Source organism: Tamandua tetradactyla, chromosome 2 (genome assembly GCF_023851605.1).
Source record: "Tamandua tetradactyla isolate mTamTet1 chromosome 2, mTamTet1.pri, whole genome shotgun sequence".
Classification (NCBI taxonomy): Eukaryota; Metazoa; Chordata; class Mammalia; order Pilosa; family Myrmecophagidae; genus Tamandua; species Tamandua tetradactyla.
The window spans coordinates 42,432,683-42,450,363 of record NC_135328.1 but is presented as its reverse complement, the minus strand read 5'-3'; the positions used below and the strand labels follow the sequence as shown (position 1 = coordinate 42,450,363).

Sequence of the window (17,681 nt, the reverse complement as noted above, 5' to 3'; positions counted from 1 at the left end):
AGGTTCTTTTCTTACATGGGAAGGCTCAGGGTGATCTCTGCTGGCCTTCTCTCCAGGCCTCTGGGTTCCAACAACTTTTCCCAGGGTTATTCCTTTCTGTGTCTTCAAAGCCTGGGCTGAGCTGCGAGTACTGAGATGAGGCATGCTGAGCTGCTTGGGCTGTGCTATGTTGACCTCTCTCATTTAAGCTTCCAGCCAATTAAATCAAACCTCATTCATTGCAGCAGGCACACCTCCTAGCCGACTGCAGATGTAGTTAGCAACAGATGAGGTTACATGCCATTGGCTCATGTCCACAGCAATAGAACTAGGTACCTTCACTTGGCCAAGTTGATACCTGAACCTAACTACCATGTATGTAAAGCACTTTAACCAAGTGCCTTGAGCACACCAACAGATTAACATGCTTTTGTTACCATTATTGTTAAGAACACATTTTTATTGAGAACCTACCATGTTCTATATTCTCTAAGTGCATGATAATATCCAATTCTCACAACAGCCCTGAGAAGGGGATATTATCCTCATGTTGAACATAGGAAAAATGTGACTTAGAGAGTTCAAGTAACTTAAAGCAACATGGAGGTAAGTAGCAGAGCTAGAATTTCAACCAAAGACTCTCTTAGGCCAGAGTGTATTGATGTTCCATCTGCTGCAACATAACAGCCAGATGATACTTACTTTCCCTGTCAAGCACCGAAAGTCAAAGAATAATTGAATGGTACCAATGCACTTTAGGTTAACCAATATTTGTAGAGCACCTAGTATGTGCCTAGTCCTTTGGGAGCAGAAGAAAAGGCAATGACTTGATCCTTGTCCTCAGGAGTTTTTTCATTTATTTGGGAAAATAAGACAGAAAGAGAGACAGAGATTACTACATGAGTGTTCTGGGTCCCAGGTGCTCCTAAGATCATAGGAGGCAGTGATTCCTGGCTCAACAGGTCAAGAAACCTTCCCAGAAAGCCTTGGAAACTTGTACACCCTGGAAAGGCAGAAGAACTGCTATGGGGAGAAGGATGCTCACCAGTCCTTCCTCTGTGGAGCCATAAGAAATCCCCCAAGAAGCCAGCTCAGGTTCCTCTTCTCTGAGAGACCTTCCCTGATGCGCTGGTGAGTGCTTCTTGCATCACACTTTTCCCTAGTCACTGCTTTTTTCTGAGACTGTTGTCCTTGTTTATTGAGAGCTCCTTGAGGGAAGACTCTGGGTCAGTCTTTTCTTCCACTCCCTCCACAGCACTATGCCTGGCACATAGCAAATGCCAGAATCTTACTCAGACTTGCAAGGAAGAATGAACATCTAGGTTGATTTTTTGTGAAAATATTTTCTAATCAACCTTCTGGCTGAGGGGAAACAAGTGCTGGATCCAGAGAAAGGAAGCATTAAAAATGTCTTGAGCTTTCTGAACAGCCCTGTGTATTTATTCACCAAGCAAGAAGCAGAGCAGGTGCTTCTTGCTCCTGCAGTTATGACCTCAGGATGCACCTTAAGCTGTGCCCCACTTTTTAGCACTTCACATGTGATAATTTTCCCTAGGCAGCAAGGTAACTCCTTCATTCAGGAAGCTGTCTGAGGTCTCTGATGGGGTGGGGGGTGGGGCATTCTCATCCTGAAAAATTTCTTGGGGCTATCAGAGGTCCAGACTTCAATATAGTTCCAGAATTGGTGGGTAGAAATATATGCCAAACTTGAAAACCTTACCTTACGGTTTTCAAGATATGCTGTGTTCTCACTCACAGGCTCTTTTTCATTTTCCTCCTCACTTGACTAACTACTTTCCTTTCGAACTCAGTATAAACCCCCTTCCTTTGAGAAGTCTTTGTAACCTTAGATGACTTCTCTTTGGGCCTCCTCCGTTAGAGGCCTCATCATGCTGTAGATTAATTATATAATTATTTTTCCCCTATGTTTTCAGTCATCTTTAACTTTGTTTAGTTTACCAAATAAAGTGTCAGCCACAGGACTTTGAAGGACTTAGGAGTTTGGAGAGTTTGGAGAAACTCTTCACAGGGATGACAGATTTTGATGGACTATAGAAAGTAGAAGGGACATATAGGGGCAGCTTGTAGATGTGGCCCAGCAGAAGGTCTCTGAGCCTGAGAGCTTTGAGCTTTATAAGTAAGACCCAGGAGGAGCGTCTGGAGAGAGCGAGTGCAACAATGGAAAAATTTACTCACTTGAAAATTTGTCCGCAAGCCAGTCCTAGAGGGGAGAAATAAAACATCATCTCATCAAAGCTCTCCCCCTTGATCATAGCCATATATTCTTGTGTGTGTGCATGTGTGCATGCAGTTGTGCTTTGTTTTCAATTTGTGGGTTCTGCCATACATTGTGTCAGCAGACTTGTGTGTTAAACACAACAGAGTTTATAAAGAGGAGAGTGAGCCTTGAGGAGTGTCTGCCCAAGTCTTACATGGTTTTCATATGTGCCCAGGTCTTCTGACTCGCATGATAGCTGCTCTGCTTCATTTCATATATTGAATTTGAAAGGCTTCCAGACAGTGTAGACATAAATATTTGCTCCCATCTCTTTCCTTACAGATTTCTATCCTGTTTATTGTCTTGAATTTTACTAAATTTACAATAGTATTCCATAGTAGTAGCATATGGTGTTCTTTACAATGGAATCAGATGGTAAAAGCAAAATTGTAAGTAAAAGTAGCAAATCAAGACAAAAGAAAAAGAAAATTCAGATGTGAGATCCCTATGTATCTGTATGATTCATTATGTGAGCCTTATGTTTGGCTCTGAGTTTCCCAGTAGACAAGAATAAAAGGAAGATGGATTTAGTCATTTGTTCTTAAGAAAGTAGCAGTTTCTGAGTCAAAGAAAATGTTTGCAGGCATTTAGATCTCAGAGAAGTCCCCTCAAAAGTCATTGGTATTTCTTCACCAAGCATTTATTTACTAGCTACTATGCGCCAGGAATAGTACTTAGACATGGGTGTGGAGGATAAACAAATATTGTTTTCTTCCCTGTGAAGCTTTGTCAACTTGGGGAAAGATACATTAAAAATCATGTACTTTTATACATCATGATAATGGTATTAATGGAGAAAGATAAGATGGTGGGAAAGAATATGGAGGGGCTTTGTTTGTTCTGGGGGTTCAAGAAGCCCTCTTGAATAAGTGATGTTTCATCTGAGAGTGGAAGGGTAACTGGATTATAATAATATGGATTATTTATAATCCATATTATTATAGAGAATAGATGTTTTGCAGAGCAGGAACAACAGATGCAAAGGCCCTGAAGCAGGTAAGAGCTTGATATATTCCAGAAACTGAAGGGAGGGAGGTGTAGGACACAGAGGGAGAGAATGGCTGAGATAAGCCCTGAGAGTCAAAGAACCAGGTCCTCCAGGACTCAGTAAGGTGTAGTCTTTATTCTGGATGATGTCATTGAAACTACTGAAGGGCCATGGGGAGGTTATGGAGACATCCTGGCCAGTGGCTCGGGTGGTCTGGACAGGCAGAGTGATGAGGAATACAATGTGAGATGGATAGACTAAAAAGACATCCTGGAGACAGAGACTTGACCAGCCTGGTGCAACTGTGTTTCATCAGGGGAAGGCGATAACTGCACAGAGAAAAGTCCTGGGCAGTGTCCTCCAACTTCAAAACCCCAGAAATCAGGACCTATGGAAGAAGGCTGAGGTAGAAATCCAAATTTTTTTAAAAATGATGTCATTCATGTCTTTCCTCCTTCCTGATTTGTGGGGCAGAAGGAGACATTTAGAGAATGCCCACACTTGAAGTTTAAATATGTGCCCCACACAGTCACTACAACTCACATATAGGAGTTTTCAAGAATAACTAAAAAAAAAAAATCTATTTCCAGTTCCTCTCTCTCTCTCTCTATATATATATATATATATATTGTCATAAGCAGGGGTACAGTTCCATGGTTGCAGTGGCAAGAAGCAGGCTTAATATCTTCTGGCACAGCAAAACACAAGTGATTCTTGCAGATTTTTTTCACCAGTTAACTGAGTCTCCCTCTGCAGCAGATGTTGGCACTTTTTGATGCTTAATTTTGGAGGAGATCAGCCCCTCATGGGTTTGAAGACTGGAAGAAGCCTGGCGTCATGCCTGATGCTGGTGACATGGTGGCTTATTGCCTGCTTTGTTGCAGTCACCCAGTGGGCTCATCTGTGCCCAGAATTTGTCAGCTTCTGTCAGAAGACAATGAAGCCTTGTTGCCTGTATCTGAAACGATGACTTCATGGTCCTTTTAAGGCAGAATAGGAATTGGGGTTGAGGGGGAGGGGGATTAATGGAGTTAAAGGGGTATGATTCAAAGATTGAGTTTTGTATCTGGATTGCTTCCTATCTTGGAAACTAAAGTCTAAAGTCTTAGCTGTGTTGGCAATTAGGACCCATGTTTCCTTCCATTTAGCTAATTTAAAAAGGAATTTTGAGCAACCGAGTCTTTGGAGGTGATGTGTGGAGACATATTTTCCTTTCCTGTGTTGAAAGCATGATGTAGAGAAGTAGCTATTAATTTTTTTTGATTAAGACCCACAGCAAGAAATACATTTTATTTTGAGCTCCAGAGTATATGCATGTACTGAAATAGTTTCATGAAATATACTTACTGTTACAATGTGCAATATATACTAATAATAGTTTTTATTCTATTTAATTTTTTAATGATTTCATTTTTTAATAAAAGATGCTTGTGTTGGTTTCATGACCCTCTAATAGGCTGGGTCCTGCAAAAACACAGATATTGAGGAAAGAGCATGGGTTTTGGAAGTCTAAGCTCATGATTTATTCTTCTACTTAAGGGCTATGGGAGGTGTTCTGAGTTATAGTGTATTAATTGGCATGGATAAGGTTATGCTTCAGTAATAAGCCACCTCTAAATTTCAGTGGCTTAAACCAATGAAAGTTTGTTTCACACTCATACTACATCACAGAGATCTACTCAATCTAGTGAATCAGGGACCCAAGAGAGAGGGTCCTCCTTTTCAACCATGCTTCCCTGATTGCTGGGAGAGCTATTTGGTTTTGAGCCCTGCCCCTCTCTTGTTGTATGCACCTGGGCAAGGAAGAGAACCAGGGTTCTGAACAGCCACACAGGGTCTGGTGCTCAGAGAGTCACATACTTGGTTAACTGTTCTGCCGTCACTGTCTTGACATCCTTTATTTTTGTACAAAGAGCTCCATATTTTCATTTTGTGCTGGGTTTCATAATTATGTAGCTGGTCCTGCAATAACCTCATCTGTAAAATGGATTAATAGTGCAGAACTCATAGAGTTCTTAAGATTAAGAGAAGGAACATATGGTAGCTGTAGATGCTAGATAGAATTGTTATTTTTAACTTGTTGATATTGTTTTCAGTGGTACCTCCACAGAAAACCTATTCTTTTTTTTTTTTTTTTGCGTGGGCAGGCACCGGGAATTGAACCTGGGTCTCCAGCAAGGCAGGCGAGAACTCTGCCTGCCAAGCCACCATGGCACACCCAGAAAACCTATCCTTAATCAAACTTCTCTCTTTAGTTTGAGATGTTTACTTCCTATGTCGCCCTCCCAACTTCCTCCACCACCACCAATCTGGAATGTCTTCCTTTTTCCTATTCACTTGCCTGAATTTTGTGGTCTAAGACCCAACTTAAATGCCTTCTCCAGGCCATCTTTCATGACTCCCCAAGCTCCTCTTCAAACCAAAACACCATTAATTCTAGATCCTTCCTTTTTACCCCTCTCACTCTTGTTCCCTCCTCTGCTTCCTACTCCTCTCCCATTCTTGTTCAGAAACCCTCACTTCTTGCTTAAAACATTCAGCAGTCTCCTTATTTGTTGCCCTATCTCCAATTGGCCCTTCAGTCCTGCTCTACACAATGCTGGAGTTGTTGTCACATCTTTTCTATCATGCCATTTCCATGTTCAGATACCTTCAGTGGCTTCTATCACCTAAGAGCCTTGGCATTGCATTTAGGATTAGCCCTGACATTCCCCTCCTAGTCTCATTTTTCCTTACTCCCTTGATGAACTCTGCCTCTCTGCTCCATAAACTGTCTCTGGAAGAGAGCTTATTCTCCAGCTTCAGTCCTTTGCACATGTGTTCCTTTGGTCTGACCTGCTCCCAGCCCTCAGCTGGAAATTTCAACCTATCCTCAGCCTTTGGCTGAAATCCAGCTTCCTCCCCAAAGACCTCTTGTATAGGACCAAAATGGATAGACTCCCTCCTTCCTCTTAATTTCTATATTATTTATTGGAATTTGACACTTAGTTTACATGTTTTGGGCAAGTCACCTAATATCTTGGTTACCTTTTCAGCTGCTAGAGAACAGGAACAGTAACAAGAAGTGCATGCCAACCACATTCTGGGAGTATCCTAGAGGGAAGGGCTCCTGCAGAGATGGTCTAGGCTTTTCCCAATCCCCTCAACTGGTCCTAATCAGCTCTTCTCTGGACCATCTTGGCACTTTATACATCCTTCTAGTATTCTCACTACTTTTCATTCTAATTCTTTCTTTTTTATTTTGCCATACTAAGTTTCTAAGCTTCAAATACAAACACTCCTAAAATTGAAGTGATTTATAATTTCTAAATTCTATGTTCAACTACCAGATAAACAAGGAAAACATTTTTTAATGCATCGTTCCACTTCTTTTACAATCAATATAAAGTAAGAAAAATCAAGACCAATTATTTCTCAAAAAGGGGCAGAATTAAGTCTGCTGGGTCAGTAAACTATTTGACATACAGGCATCTGCTCATTAAAGCATACTCCAGTTACTATTAATTCAGTATTTATGATAGTTCCCACATAATTAATCTCTACATTCTACACCATCTACAATGTATTGAAATAAATTCTAAAGAGCCAAAAGGTTCTCAGAAGCATTTACAGAAGTAATTAGATTATGGAAAGACTGAGCTAATAACAGCTATGTAAGTGCAAAGGCTATTTACATTTGGTCAATGTCTTCAGGCAATTAATTAGAAAAATCTGCCAAATGGAAGTTAAACATTCTCCCCTATTATAAAATTTAAACATGATAGCATTCTTATAATTATTATGCAAAAATTTTTGGACCTTAAATTGGTTCTTTCAACCTAACAACTCAAAGCTGTTTCCTTTGAGAGCATTAGCTTTTATACTATTGGCTCTAATCTCCAAAGCAATAAACTAAAGTTGTACCTTGACTTGTTTCCAGGATAGGAGGTGGGGGTGAAGTGGGCATACAAAAGAAAACCAACTGGCTTCAGTAATTTTGTTACCGGCTTCATAGGTGTGCTTTTGATAATTTTAGTAATGTTTTCCATTGTTAGTGTTTCTATTTTACTCTTCTCTTTAGTTTTGTTTTATAGCTAAACTGTCTCTGAATACAACACCACCCCAAAAAATTTCACTTGCTGAAAATCACTTTGCCAAAGAATTTACCACTTATGCCTTTCATTTTTTTATTTTCTAATTAAATTTTCTGATATTTTCAGGGCTAATTAAGAAGTTCTGGATGGCAGAGCTACCTCTGTGACTTTAGCTAAACAAAATGAAAGCCAAAGCTGTTAAAAGCTACATAAAGACCCATGAAAAGAACTTCCTGTCTACCTCCACTTACCAATCTCTTTAATTGTTTCCTTTCTCCATTTGGTCAGTGTTCTAGTTTGCTAGCTGCCGAAATGCAACACCTCAGAGACGGATTGGCTTTTAATAAAAGGGGATTTATTTTGTTAGTTCTTCAGAGGAAAGGCAGCTAACTTTCAACTGAGGTTCTTTCTTACGTGGGAAGGCACAGGGTGATCTCTGCTGGCCTTCTCTACAGGCCTCTGGGTTTCAACAACTTTCCCCGGGGTGATTGCTTTCTATATCTCTAAAGGCCTGGCTGAGCTGCGAGTGCTGAGATGAGGTATGCTGAGCTGCTTGGGCTGTGCTACATTGACCTCTCTCATTTAAACACTAGCCAATTAAATCAAACATCATTCATTGCAGCAGGGACGCCTCCTAGTCAACTGCAGATGTAATGAACAACAGATGAGGTTCACATGCCATTGGCTCATGTCCACAGCAAAAGAACTAGATGCCTTTATCTGGCCAAGTTAACAACTGAATCTAACTACCACAGTCACTTATTTGCTTTAAGTAACTACTACACTGTAGTTTAGAGTGCTCCCCAACACTGATGGCTTCCTCAGGTCCACAGAAACCCTTGAAGGCCAAATCTACTGTTTGCACCAAACCTGACTCTGATGAGCTTCTCTTGTACCTTGTCATCAATCGGCTTTCTTCTGCTTCAACAACTTTTAGCATTGTTTTTCTGTTGCTGTGAATAAATCAGTGCTCCCTGACCATCATAGCTATAATCCTCAATCATCTTTGCTTTTTCACAGGCATTTGATGCTTTTAATCTGAAGTGGAAAGTTGATAGATTCACTTTTTTTTTTAAAGGACTAAGTAGTAAAGTTTTTTAAGAGGAGAGCGAGTACATGTTAGATAGGTTAACACAACGTGATCAAGGGAGGGACAGCACTGAATGGTACTTGTATAAACAGCTGGTTTTGTAGGAAAGTTTTGTCGGTAGCAGATTTCCATAGTAATCTTTGAATACTAGGTGTCTTCTTTGTTCTCGGAAAAGACAGCTAGCCAAATTCATGGTTTGTTGTCACATACCTAAAATTTGTCCTTGGGCAAATGGTTAACACTCTTTATGACCTTGTGCTTCCTGTCATTAACTAAGAGTTTCTTTGGGCCTGAGATTTTATGAGCTTTTAGGGTTTGGGGAAGTTTCAATGGTTTGGGGAGGTTTGGGGGCTTTAGGGGAAATTTTTGTTGCAGGAAGTTTACAGCTGAGGTGAGAAGCTCTGTACTAGATCTTTTGGAGCTAGATAAGAAACAAGGGGCTTGCAGTTGTTTGTTAACTCAGAGTCGAATAGGAAATCAGGGACTTGCAGTTTTCCTATTGTATACTGACTCATTGGGGCATCCTACAAACCTGTACAAACCCACAGTATCTCATTCCCTATTCAAGATTCCATACAAGTTAGATCAAATAGTGCGCTCCTGAAAATATAAATTGTACACCAAATAAACATCTGATGGACTCACTTTTTAGAAGTCATAAGCCTTGGAGAAACTGGTGATACTTCATTGTTTATCTATTTTCTCCTTTGCAATCAAGTTCTTCCTTTAGAAGTGAGATACTCCACACAATTGCAAAAATTTGAAACGTGGCACCTTCCTAATTGGTTTTGGGCAAACTTGTAATTTGGTGTTCTGTCCGGGACTTCTCGCTCAGCGTCAAGCCCCCGGCCGGCGAAGGGGACAGAGGAGAGAGAGACAGACGCAGACAAACCGACTTGAATGGCAGACACGAATCCGTAACACGCGGCGGTTGTGAGCACAGACCTTTACTGGAGCTAAGCTTGCATTCTTTGTAACAGGTTCCGCGCGGGCTAAAATACCCAACGGGGGAGCAACCTCTATGCGGCCGTCAGGTACGGCTCCCTGCGGGTCGTCTCGCTTTCCCCGTCCGGGTAACGCCTTTATATACAAAATCCAAACCCAATGGGCTAACGCCACGTATACAAGGGTGATTGGTAGACAGGGTTGGCGGGCGCGTACGTCATACGCGGAGGCAGGATGCGGGCGCCATCTTGGCTCACTCGATGGGCGGGGGGAACTCTAGAGCAGGCTGCGGCGTGTCCACTAGGCCCAACCCGGGAGGCGGCTCTCCACAGTGTTCTGTAATTATTTAACACACACTGAAGTGGTTTCATTAAGGGAGGGGGAAAGAGGAGGTTCTTGCAGATTTCTAAGAAAATGTCAGAAAGGGCCAGCATTATCTATATGCTTTTTGGGTTTACTGGGTAAATAGCATTTTCCTTACATAGGCATCTGATCTCAGGTTTTTCATACTGAGAACATTGTAATTTCAGTTGGAACACATCCTGAAATCCTAAGTGTACATTACCCCGACCACCCTCTAATATTTAGCTTGCCTATGTAAGCAGAAAGATTCATCCCTCTATTTTAGATGGCTAGATATTTGTGGAAACTCTTAGAGGAGTACTTGCCCCATTTACTGGGAAAAATCAGATAGAAAGTGGCCTATAAGGACACTTTTACTTAGAAAATTATAACAAGAATACACAAGAAAAATCTAGCACATTTAACATTTGCTTGTTGAAAGCGGTGCCATAAATCAAGTAAAATTAAACATGTTTTACTTTTTTCATCACAAGAACATAAAAATTATGGAAGGGAATTTAACAGGAAATTTTAAAAAGATAACACAATTTTTCCTCTTAGCAATCCTTGAGTAGTTATGACAACAGTTTCCACTTTTTGTTTGTTTCTTTGAACAGGGATTTTGGTCCAAATTATGTCTCTTTTTAGTATCTGTTTCTGCCTCTCTCGATCAGACCAGCCTCCTGCACAGGTTGCTGCACCAGAGCTTGAACTGCTATAAGAATCACATGTAGGAGGGTACCCCCTTACCACAGAAGGGGGAAGCCCCTCTTCTTGTCTGCCAACCCAATCTTTTTTTTTTAACTTTTTAAAATTGTGAGATATAACATATTTGCAAAAAAAAAAAAAAGCAATAAATTTCCAAGTACATTTTAGCAAGTAGTTATAGAACAAATTTTAAAATGTGGTATGGGTTACAGTTCCACAATTTTTTGTTTCTTTTTTTCTAGCTGCTCCAAGACACTGCAGACCAGATCAAAAGAAATGTCAGTATAATGATTCAGCAGTCATACTCATTGTTAAATCCTATCTTCTCTGTTCTACTCCTTCTCTTTTTTGTGAAAAATAACATATATGCAAAAAGCAATAATTTTCAAAACACATCATAACAGTTAGTTGTAGAACAGATTTCAGAGTTTGGCATGGGTTATAATTCCACAATTTTAGGTTTTTACTTCTACCTACTCTAAGGTACTGGAGACAAAGAGATATTGATATAATGATTCAGCAATCATACTCATTTGTTAAACCCTACCTTCTCTGTATAACTCCACCATCACCTTTGATCTTTCTCCCACTCTTTAGGGGTATTTGGGCTATGCCCATTCTAACTGTTTTATGTTGGAAGGGGTCATTGATAATATGGAATAGGGAGATGGAGCTAGTTGATGTTCTGGAGAGGCTGGCCCTTCTGCATTTCAGAACTTATTTTCTCCAGGGACCGACCCATCTGGAGGTTGTAGGTTTCTGGAAGGTTACTCTAGTGCATGGAACCTTTGTCTTATGTAATGCCCTAGGCATTCTTTAGGATTGGCAGGAATGGTTTTGGTTGGGGGTTGGTAAGTTATGATAGGTAGCAATGTCTAACTGAAGCTTGCATAAGAGTGACCTCCAGAGTAGCCTCTCAACTCTATTTGAACTCTCTCAACTATTGATACCTTATTTGCATTACTTCTTTTCCCTTTTTTGGTCGGGATGGCCTTGTTGATCCCACGGTGCCAGGGCCAGGCTCATTCCTGACCACTGGAGTAGAGCTCACTTTGGCTGCTTGAGTAACCATCTTGACTTCCACCATATCTATCAAGTGACTTGTTGTTATCATCATAGTGACTGCTTCTATCCTAGGATGGTAGGGGTGCTTGTGTAGGTGGAGCACTATGTGAGTTACCATAATCCCCATATGAATCTCAGTAGAACTCTCTACTTGGATGATATGATGAGTCTCAGTCATGACCATAGCCATTTCTATCACTACAACCTCTTGATGGATAGTCATCATGTGAACTGGAATGACTATAATCATGGTAAATAAAATCTCTTGGTGGTGTTGCATAATCTCTCCTATCACAAGAATTTGGATAATCTTTGCTTTATAGCTGTTTTTTTGTAGAATATCCATCATTTCTTAGAGACAAATATTTCTATGACAGGGAAGAGGTTCCCTTCATGGTGGACCTCCATAACTATCTCTTCCACATCATACAGAAACTCTTCTTCCCATTTCACTGTTACTGTGAACTGGTCCTGAAGGTCAGATCTTTTAGGAGGAGGGCTCCTACTTGGTGGTGGTGGTCCTCTTTTCAAAGGATGTGGTCCCTGAAAGAACACATGTTAAAATGCATGGAATAGCCACCATCATCCATGTGATTTCCACATGAGGGAGGTCCCCTGGTCCCTCCACTTTCTCTTCTTCCACCTCTGAGATCTCTAAGAGGACCTCTGCTTCTTGAAGCTGGAGGTTGTCCACATCTACCACTTTCAAATGATAGTTTAGTGGTTTGTACTACCTTGATGGCTTTTCCATCTAAATACTTTCTATTCATGTCTTTGGCTGCATCCTTGACTGCTGCCAGGCTTTCAAAGGTTACAGAAGGAATACCTCTTCATTTGTTGGTTTCACCATCTTTCATCAAGGTACTTCCACTATTCATCCATATTTGTCAAATACTCCTTCAAGGAATTTATCACTTGTTTCTGTATTGAGTCCATCAATGTAAAGCTTTTCTGGATGACTTGATTCAATCTTTTTTTTTCCTGGAGTCTGGAGGGGACAGTTTCAAGTTCCTATGAGCTGGTCTACAGCTTCCTAGTGCCTCAGCACACATAAGGGCTGCCAGGTTAGAGGACAGGAGTAGGAAGTTACCCCACTACTGTACAAGTAGCTTTAGTTATTTCTTGACATGACTGGCTCCCCTACTACTAGGAAGGTCTTATTCATTACTACAACTTGATCACCTCTCACAAGGCCTATTGTCCAGGCAACAGCCAGTGAATAGATGAATGATAGATGGAAAAACAGAAACCCAAGTAGAAAGGGAAGATTGCCACATGATTTGAGGTGGGGGAGGAGGAGAGTGTGTGTGTGGCGTTGGTGATGGTGGTGGTGCACACATCTGTAAGTGCAAGATAAATTAGGCTGTGGTGGTAGCAATTGATCCCAAATCTCATTGGCTTCAAACAAAAAATATTTATTTCTCATTCACATTCATCCATCAGATTGTGCTGCAGTGTTACTCCACTTCTTCTTCATCTTGGGACCAAGGCTGAAAGTGAAACCTCAATCTTGGACATGCCATTCCTGTGGACAAGGGAAAGGAGAGAACAATGGCTCTTAAAACATCTATGGAGAAATGGCTCATGCCATTCTTATGCTTAACTAAAGCAAGTCTCATGTCATGGGAAGTGTAGTACTTAGAGGGATGGAAAAATGGTAGCAGGTATTTTGACAAAAATACAATCTCTTCCAGTGGTAATGCACCATGTGGAGAGAACTCCACTAGTTCTCCTGGCCTTTTCATGCATTCATACCCATTCTAACCAAGGGAGATGGAGGGACCCTACCACTTGTAGAGTTTGGTTGCAGGAACTAGGCATGTCTTGCTAGGCATCTGCCTCATCCTTTCCTCTAGAGTGTGAGCTGTCTCCAGGGAGCATGCTTTCTACTTTACTCCTTCAGAGGTTAGGGGAGAGACTCCTTGGTTTCAGAGTCACCTGCAACTGGGCAGATAAGTCTGTCTACTCCTGGAGTTCAGTATCAGTAAGGCCATTTATTCATTGATAGAAGCCACATTCTCTAATATCAGCTTTACAACTAATAAATGCTTGCCCTCCTTTGCCTTACTCATCCATCTTATTTCTCAGTAGAAAAAGTGTATAATCTTTGAGACCTCCTATTACCTCTTTACCCTCTATTACTTGAGAATTTATAGAAATATCAGATTGAATTACTGATATGTTTATTCCCACTGACAAGAAGAAAGGCTCCAACATTGCTTCTTTAGGTAATGTTTCACCTAATGGCCTTCTTCAGTCATGAAAGAAAGAATATTAGGACAAATATCTAACATGCTGTTTCTTACTCCAGGATCATCTTCAGGAAAAGATACTTTATGAGCATGCCAGGACAACCTGTTGTTTTTATAATCAGAAATCAGAAACAATAGGAAATGGTCATATAGAGAACATCTTGTAATGAGCACTGTCTTTGTCTACTCAAAGCAAACCCTCTAGAAAAACCCTGACTATTCACACTAATTTTGGCCAGTTTTTGAGGCACTCAGAGAGTCCTTTGAGAAGGAATGTTCTCAAAAATAGAGCATGTCTATCCTTATGTAATAGGGTGTCTTTTTGAAGCCAGAGCTAGGATTCACATGTTTCTGGCAAGTAGAATTAATGATACTTCCCACTACAAAGCATCTATTTGTATAAGTTGTTAATTGTCATACTTATATGGGACTTGAGTTTTTCTTTTTCTTTTTTTTTTTATTAAGAAATATTCACATACATACACTCTATGCATGGTGTACAATCAATGTGTATTTATCACCATGATCACTTTTTAGAACATTTGTATCACTCCAGAAAATGAATAAAAAAAAAAGAAAAAACTCATGCAAACCATACACCTTACCCCTCCCTTTCATTGACCACTAGTGTTTCTACCTACTCAATTTATTTTAACCTTTGTACCCACTATTATTTATTTATTTTTATTCATATTTTTCACTCATCTGTCCATGCCCTGGCTATAAGGAGCATCAGACACAAGGTTTTCATAATCACACAGTCACATTGAAAACATTATGTCTTTATATAATTGTCTTCAAGAATCTAGGCTACTGGAACACAGCTCAACAGTTTTATCTACTTCCCTCTAGGCACTCTAATACATGGGCCTTGGGTTTGAACTGGAGGAACAGGGAGACATTCTGATATGCTGTAGGGAGGGAATGGTGAGCTAAAGGTGAGAGAGGAGATGTCAGTATTTATTTCTACCAATCTGGTTCCATTAAAAGAGAGTCAGGGTTATATTTAAGACTGAGGGACCAGTGTTGATGAAAGACAATGATATTCTAGGAACAAGTGGTGCTACTTGGTGGATTAGGAACAAAATTTGACGATTGGCTCAATGTATTCATCTTCCTGCTCATTCTTGCTTAAGATAGGAAGATTATGTTCCTGGGATTGTTGGGGTGGTGGTAGTTAAGAACTGCCATCATTGGTACATGATATGATGTACTTGTGACCACATATATATACACAAGCTGCTGGACCCTGAGACACTAGGTCACATCTATTTGTCCTGTGGTACAGGTTAATCCAAGCAGGAAGAATCCTTTATAGTAGGGAGAATATTTTTCTTGTGATAGTCCCCTCTATATTAGTTTTCTTTCAATGCTGTAGCAAATTTCCTATGCAAACAGTGGCTAAAAACAACACAAATTCATTATCATACAATTCTGGAAGTCACAAGACCAAAATCACTCAGTGGACTTAAGGTGTTGGCGGGAATGTGTGCCTTCTAGGGTGCCTTCGGTCTGTTTTCTTATCTTTTGTATCTTTTGGAGGCTGCCTACATTCCATGGCTTCTGGTCTCTTCTTCCATCTGGAAAGCCAGCATTGTAGCATTCAACAAGCTTCCCCCCCGACTCTGACCCATGTCTCCCTCCTATAAGGAGCCTTTGGTTACATTGGGCCTGCTCAGAGAATACAGGATAATCGCCTCATGTCAATATCCTTAATTTAATCATATCTGCAAAGTCTCTTTGGCCACATAAGGTAAGATATGCTCATGGTTCAAGGATTAACAGGTGAACATCTTCATATTCCCATTGTTCAGCCAACTATCTCTCCAAATAGTTTTCACTGACTCTGGTTTAGCCTTTACCAAAAAGAGGCAAATTCAACCTTTATTAAGCACCCACTGTCTGCCTGTTCCTTTCTAGAAACTTTTCATACTTTATTTTAATCAATCCCATTATAAGTCTGCAAGGTAGGTATTTATAGTTTCGGTTCTATAAATGGACAAATTTGTCACACAAGTTAAATGACATGCCCAGCTTGGAAGAAATGAAATTGGGCTTTGAGTGTGAGTTGGTTTGGCTTAGAAGCTCACTCTTTTCCCACAACTTCAAATACTCCACCTGCATGTCTATTACCTTCTCATGATTTAAATGATTAGATAAAAAGTACCCAGGAATTCCATGCCCGGACTCCCTTGGTGACGACAGAGCAATGTTTGAGGGACCTTTCAGTATTCTTTGCTAGAGAACCACTTTCCCCAATTCCTAGAGTTGAGGAGATCCCTAATTCCTCAGTGTTTCCTCTGGGACCATACCCAGGACACTCTGGTTTTGTGGAAGACACATCCAAGTGCTCTGAATGAGTCAGACTCTGCCCAGAGCTAAAATGTGATGAAGAGGAAAGGCTCTAGTTTCTCCAGCCTGCGCAGTGGTTTCCATTACAATATTTCCATATACGAAAACAGCAGAGAGCAGCTGTTCTGTCCTTTGATCCTTCTCTCCACGAATACAGAGCTGTCGGCAACTGACCAAGTTGGCAGGACAGTAATCCTGGCCCTGTGAGAGTCCTGCACTAGAGGCCTGTGGACCTGGTAGTTCATGTAAGCCTTGTCTTTGACTAATCCCATGACCCTAAGTGAGCCACCCCTTTGTACGGGATGCTCCTTCTCTCAACTAAAAGGGCCTTTAATGCTCTTGTAATTTAGAATATTATTGATTAGTCAAAGAATTGCATGCTCAATGGCATGGACAATATCAGAAAGACTTTGGAAATATACATTTGGAAACAATTTTACCATGTGCTTCATTTTCTCAAGAGACGGTATTCTAGAATGGTTAAAAGAATGAATCCTAAGTTAGAATTCCAGCTCCACTTCTTATTGGCTCGATTGTCCTGGGCAAACTTCTTAACCTCTGTGTCTCACTTTGTACCTCTATAAAATGGGGATCATGAGAGTGCCCTACTCCTGGGGTTGTTGTGAAGGTTGTGAAGCAGTTAGAAAAGTGGTGACTACTGTTCAGTCCCATGTAAATTCTCATTCCATGTTTCCCTACCCGTTCTTTATCATCACAATTGACTCTTTTTTCTTTTCTGTGTGTGAAAAATAATATATATCCAAAAAAGCAATAAATTTTAAAGTACCTTGCAACAATTAGTCATAGAACATATTTCAGAGTTTGGTGTGGGTTACAATTCCATAATTCTAGGTTTTTGCTTCTAGTTGCCATAAGGTACTGGAGACTAAAAGAAATATCAATCTACTGAATTAGCAAGCATACTCATTCGTTAAATGTTACTTTCTTTGTATAACTCCACCATGACCTTTCTCACACTCTTTAGAGATATTTGGGCTATGCCCATTCTAGTTTTTTCATGTTGGAAGGGGCTGTCAATAATATGGGATAGGGAGATAGAACTAGTTGATGTTCTGGAGAGACTGGACCCTCTACATTTCAGGCCAGGGACCCATCTGGAGGTTGTAGGTTTCTGGAAAGTTACCCTAGTGCATGGAACCTTTGTAGAATCTTATATAATGCCCTAGGTATTCTTTAGGATTGGCTGAAGTGGTTTTCACTGGGGTTTGAGAGGTTATGATAGGTAGCAATGTCTACCTGAAGCTTGTGTGAGAGTGACCTCCAGAGTAGCTTTTCTATTTAAATTCTCTCAGTCACTGGTACCTTATTTGTAACATTTCTTTTCCCTCTTTTGATTGGGATGGCATTGTTGATCCCATGGTGCCAGGGCCAGATTCATCCCTGGGAGTCATCTCCCATACTATCAGAGAGACTTTCACCTCTAGATGTCATGTCCCATGTAGGGGAGAGGACAATGATTTCACTTACAGAGTTGCCTACCTATTCCTCTTGAGTCTCCATTAGAGAATGAGCACTGCCTCTGAAACAGAACCACTTTTAAATTGGCCTCTGCTATCCATCAGCTATGTGACCTTAGGCAAGTCAATTC

General features: G+C 40.6%; 1 pseudogene; it reads right to left on the bottom strand.

The window, feature by feature from the left end:
• LOC143656016 (uncharacterized) overlaps nt 1–17,681 on the bottom strand; it is a 60,403-nt pseudogene that overhangs the window by 28,613 nt on the left and 14,109 nt on the right.